Consider the following 6,000-nt stretch of genomic DNA (forward strand, 5'->3'; position numbering starts at 1 on the left):
AGAAAGGATTTCCAAACTAAAGTCCATATTTTAATCGATGTTTAGTTAAGGAAGACTTGCTTATCATCTTTTGGATTTCTGCTTGGAACTAGTTGCATGTGATTTCTTTCGAAGTATAAAAAGCATTTACCATAACATAGAATGTGAAGATAAATATTAGCCAGGTCTTCACATAGTCATAGGGCTGATCTAAGTGAAATCACTCTACGTGGCTCAGGCACAACAAAGGATTTACCTGTAAGGCTACAGTCAGAGTTAAGTGGCTAAAAATGTCCCATTGGTTCAAGTGGCTCCAACCTATTAAGATGTCTCCAAATAGAAGAGCTGAGAAGTCAGGTTGTCACCGTCCCCACCACGGAAACGGGCCAAGGTAAATCAAACCTCCCTAATATTTTAATCACTTCCAATCAGCTACAGTCACACAGAAACAATATTATTATTATGGCTTTACTCACGGCAGAAAAGTTTAAGTTGTTGAAGATTTAGTGCAAGATATGACCATCTGTACCAAAACATTCAGTTTACATGCAGACTGTTGAACGTTTGTTTTAGTGGGGCCATAAAATAAATGCAGCACAAGATTCCTCTGTAGTGTAATTTTTATCACCTTATGTAGGAATAAAATAGTTTCTTTTGAGTTTAAAGGGCTGACATCAAGAGGCAAGAGGGAAAAAACGCCTCACCCTAAAACTAATTGTTTTGCTTATTAACATAGAAGAATAATGCACAGCTACAACCTTTACTGTACATAGATTACAAAATTAAGGAACTACTTTTACAGTAAGTCAAATTGTTAGATCATATTTTTATACCACTAAATCCTAGTAATATAAAAAATAATCTGTCAGGAAATCTACAAATGATTCAACCGCAAGTTGAGACTTGGAAACAAAAAGAATTGCATAGTACCCACCTGTATCAGCTTAGCTCTAATTATATAGATGGAATTATGTGTTATTTTTTTCGTTCAGTAACCATTTACTCAGTTCAATTCTATAGGTAATAATGGAGAACCTACCACATGCAAAGCCCTGTGTTAGGCACCACTAGAGAGGCACAGATAAGTGAGACACGGTCCCTGTTCTCAAGGAGTTTACAGTTCAGTGGAGGAGATGGATGAGAACACAACTAAACCTAACATAGGTCTGGCTGTGACAAATGCTGCAAACGAGAGTATAAAAGAAAGTGCCGTTTGTTTTGCCCAGAGGATTCAGGAGGGGTTCACAGAGATGAATGGTGTGTAGAACTTCTCCAGACAGAGAGGGAACAAAGGGCTTTCCAAGTAGAGGAGCACTATGATGGAAAGTATTTAAGTTTGACTCGAGCATGGAGTCCTGATAGAGAGGGCATGGATAGAGATGGATCTCTGTGGGAGAAGAAAGATACTGGAACTGAGGTAGAGGCCAGAGCCGAGTGAAGCCTTGATGGAGACAGGAACCAGAGTATACACAGTGGGAATGGAAATGAACCAGGGGCCTTGTGGGTCTTGTGATTTTTGTCTCAGTTGTGTTCTTTTGTCATGCCTAAATTACCTGCCAGGGATTTTCTGTTCTTTCTTTAAGACTCAGCCCTAAAAACCATATCCAGGTGAAGCCTTCCTCCACCTCCTGGAGGGCATATGTATCTCCATTCTTGGTACCTCCATAGCATGTGGATCAGACCACGCTTGGAGTTCTTGTAAGCTACATCCATATGAGGAGCAGATTGGAAGGTGGGCTTCATTTTGGATTCACTGTTTGCAAGGGTAGTTTTAGGTGGAGGTGGGCAGTAGGCAGCTAGAATCCCCATCTGTGGCTCAGGAAGAACATAGGGTTTAAGGTAAAGATATGGGAAGAATTTGCATAGAAATGGTCTTAGAATTGGATTAAATTTAGGGGAAAAATAATGACTCAGTTTAGAACACGTTAAGTTTCAGAAGTCTGTAAGACATTCCTGTTTTATTTTTTAAACCCCGTACTAGCTGTGGACTTAAGTCTTTAACTTACACTCCAGATATGTCTGACTAAAAATAAAGTGTGTCGTTTGGTGAGGGGCTCAAAGTTTTTATTGGAAAAATTTTAAACATGTTTTAATATAAAACAACATGAACCTTTTCTAAAAAATTCTGAGTCAGTATTTTAGTAAGATAATGGAATGCCTAATTGGGGCATATACTACTTAGGAAGCTATGGATTATAGTTATTATTAGAAAGACGTTGCTTATGTGAAAATTGACAATTAGCTTTCAAGAGTAAGTCAATTCATGAGTGAATAGATCCTGCTATGAGATAGACCCAAGTTTGTGTTGAAAGGAGCCGTTGGTCCTCCACCCAATGCCAAATCACTGAGGAATCACTCAGAAAAAGGGCAAATCTATAAGGGCAGATGTTCTGGAAGACATAGTTGGTGTGTCTCTGGAAAAAAAAATGATTGTGAAGTGTCACAAGTTACTCTAAGTGACAATTTCAAGAAAAAAAAATTCTTTTGCTGACAACTATATTGGGGAAGCTCTTCAGAAAGGGTTTTTTCTAAAGAGAAAAACAAGTTACATCTTTGCTTTTGTCTCTTGCTGTTCCGAGTGTTGATAAGTCTGCAGTTAGGATGGATTTTTCCATGTTGGATTCTAAATAAGAGGAGAAAGGAGGAGAGCTTGGGAGGAAAGGGGATGCATGGAGCAGAACCTGCAAGAGAGGAAGGGGGGATGAAAGAGAGTGAAGAAAGCAATTTGGAAATGAAAACCTCTTGACAAAGTTCAAGAAGGTGGGGCTAGGGTCAGGAACAGAGGGAGGAGGAATGTTCACAGAGGAAGGTGCTAGAGTGATGAGCATAGAGGCAGAAGGCTATTGAGGAAAGAAAACTGAGCATGAATCGATGATGCTATGGGAATGAAAGCAGGGAGAACCCAGGCAGCAACGTCAAGAGGAGACATTACTGTTCGTGCCAATCCGTATTTATGAAAAGCATTAATCTCTAGGGATGATGATGAAGATGGCAAAAAAAGGACACAGGGAATTTGATTATGAGACTGTCAGAGATCTCTAAGCAGTTTTGAAAATAATGGGACAGGATGAAGATTGGAAGTGGTCAAAGGAAGAGAAGAAATTGGGGTGAGCGAGAGAAGAGAGGGACCAACTGAAAAGAGAGGGATGGGATGGGAGCAAGTGGTGGGTGTGCTTAGTTTTCTTTTGTTTTAGCAGGGAGGAGATCAGAAACCACTTGATGGAAGGCCATCAAGAGCCTCAGAGGAACCAAGAAGGACCTGAAAACAGAAGACCAGGAAAACCATCTTCAATAAGAGCAAAGAATTGAAAATAGGGAGTCTAGTAAAAATGGGCGAGCGATGGCTCTCAAACTTTTTCCACCATGCACACATGATTCAGAATGTTCATATGTTCTGTGCTATCATGGGAGTACATACTTTCTGGCAAATTAGCTGTGATTTCACCTCATTCTCATCCACTCTAGAAAGCCTGTCAAAGTGCAAATGAGAGCGACACTGGATCCCCTCTCATGTGGCCGAGTCTCTAGCATGCATGAGCCAGAAAACAAGAGAAAGGGAAGGTCTAGAGTATGGATTAAGGGGATAATGTGCTATCAGGGAAATGGACAGGGGGCTTTTGTGTCTCAGCCATTTGAGGTTGAGAGAAAAGGAAGGGGGGGGGGGCTTAAGAGAACCTCTCTGATGAAGTTATTCAAAGAACCGAGCCTTGAGCAGTAAAAAACAAAATGTGTTAACGGAGAAACTTGGATGGGGGTGAGAGTGAACACTGGGGAGCTCTGAGAAGATGGAGAGAATACGAGCCAAAACCCAGGCAGTGCGACAGGGAAGAAATGGTGGGGAGACACAGAATCTGGGAAGGAGTTCTCAGAGCAGAGATGGGAAAGCTGTCGGCTCTGTCGGTGTTTCACTGTTGGGCAAAGAGCAGGCATCGCCCCAAGATCCAGGGGCCGGCCTGGGTGACCCAGGGTCCGCCCAGGTTGCGGGGTGGTCCTTAAAAGCAGTCTTTTTGTTCTTTGGTGATAACAGACTGGTGGGTCAGATATACCAGTTTTTTCCCCTCTGTCCCCTTCTGTCAAATTATGAAAGCTTCATGAGCAATGTGTGTTTTTAAGTTTTAAGCACCACTCAATCAGAGGGGATTTTCCACAAGGACTTACAAAAATGCAGATTACACTGTAAAAATGCTTTTCAGCCAATAAAAGTCCTGTTTTACTGAGCAAATTTCTTTATGATGTTTAACTTTGGTTCAGGTTCTGATTCCGAGAAATGAAATTTGGTGGAGTGAAAAGGAAAAACAACGTGGAAAGAAGAAAACCCCAAGATAGCCATTTAAAACCCCACAATCAGACCTTGTTTATGTGATATGGACTCAGAGCTTTCTCTTCAAAAATGCATGCGATTAAGAAAATACTTTGAGAACCTAATAATAGGTCCTTGAAACCTGAGATCCACCTCTCATCTTTCTAACTCTTGGGAACGCAGTTAATAAGAATGTATGTTTTTAATACACCGATTCTTAGCAACAAAGTAGTTCTTTAATTAGTACAAAACTCGAATAATGCATTGCCTATTATCGTGTACTGCACGTAACATTTGGTAACTTGTACTGGCAGATTCGTTTACATATGTCACCACTGTACCTGTAATTTAGCTTAATGCCAGGTCAGTGTGCCAAGTGTGTGTGTCTGTTTTTAAAGCTTTCCCCAACAGTCGTTTCATGGGCCTTCACAGTAGTAACTGAAACAGTGTCTGTATTAGGAAATCGTAATCAGTCAAAATGACTGTCTCTTGCAGGGATCCACTATAGTCTTCACTCGCACGAGGGCAATGAGTGGCTCACTTTTTAGAGAATTACTTAGTATTATCTTAAAAAATGGGAAATACCGGCCGAAGGTGTAGTCAGTACGGTCAGTCTGTAATTTTGCCGAGGGAGATGCTTGGTGTCTTTTAAGTGAATTAAGTCAAAATCAAAGCGTGGGACTTGAAATATACTTGAGACCTGGTCGGATGGTTAAGGCACAGGACAGACCAGATGTAGTGATCTGACGAATCCTTTTTGGTGTAAGTCGTTCTAATTTCTCACATCACCACATGCGGTTTTCTGGTGTCGGGAATCACTTCTTGACAGAGAAATCAAGCTTCTCCCACGTGACCAATTTGCCCCAAAGGAGGATGCCTGAAAGAGAATGCCTGCCAGTCCCTTTCTGTCCCGATCTCTGTCACAGTGGTCTCTACAGGTGTTGCGGCTGGAAGCGTCAGAAGAGAAAGGACTCCAAAAAACATGAGGAAACCTCAACTCGCAACTATTTAAAAGTACCCTCCTCTCTCTTGAACCGTCAGTAGGAAGTGTGTGGTTTATTCCCTCACTCCACACCGGATTTAAATGGGCAGATAGCAGCAGGATTTTAAAAGTTTTTCATCATGACTTAAGTCTCTAAGATTTAGAGTATTTTGTTTGTCTGACTGTCTCACCAGTACAAACCTTCGCCATCAATATTAGAATGGAGAATTCCTTCCTTTGGAATTCACAAGCATAACATACATAATCCTTTATCTCTGGCAAAGCTATTAGCTTCTTGGCCTTTGGCTGGTAGATGTATACAGTATCTATAGTTATTGCATGCGAGTGTTCTCAACTGACTTGCAAACCCTTTGATCAAACCAGCTAAACTTGATTTTCCAGATTATTCAAGAGACAAGGCACACATCTATCAGCTTTACAAGTCCTGGCAAGCAATCAAGACCCCATGCTCCCCCACTCCCTTCAACAGAATCAAAGGTAAACAGGGAGCCAGCTCTCATTTAAATATGTAGCATCGAGATCTTGCCTCCACTTTCACAGTTGTAGCAGCAGAAGAAAAACAACAGTCGAAGTAAGAAAAAGGTTTCCTTGGCAAGGATGCCAAACTAAATAATGACACCCAAAGCAAAAACATGCTTCACTGAAACTAAACTTCAGTCAATTCAGCCTGCTTAAAACAAAGCTTTTTTTGTGATTTCAAAAGTGAACATTGTACTTT

General features: G+C 41.0%; 1 long non-coding RNA gene across 1 annotated transcript in view; it reads left to right on the forward strand.

The window, feature by feature from the left end:
* LOC113601052 (uncharacterized) overlaps nucleotides 1-4,217 on the forward strand; it is a 40,907-nt gene extending 36,690 nt beyond the window's left edge. The window contains exon 7 of the long non-coding RNA XR_008295946.1: nucleotides 3,177-4,217. This is a non-coding gene — a long non-coding RNA (uncharacterized LOC113601052). The remainder of the gene's footprint in view (nucleotides 1-3,176) is intronic.
* Nucleotides 4,218-6,000: the final 1,783 nt, after the last annotated feature.

This window comes from Acinonyx jubatus, chromosome A1 (genome assembly GCF_027475565.1).
Source record: "Acinonyx jubatus isolate Ajub_Pintada_27869175 chromosome A1, VMU_Ajub_asm_v1.0, whole genome shotgun sequence".
Classification (NCBI taxonomy): Eukaryota; Metazoa; Chordata; class Mammalia; order Carnivora; family Felidae; genus Acinonyx; species Acinonyx jubatus.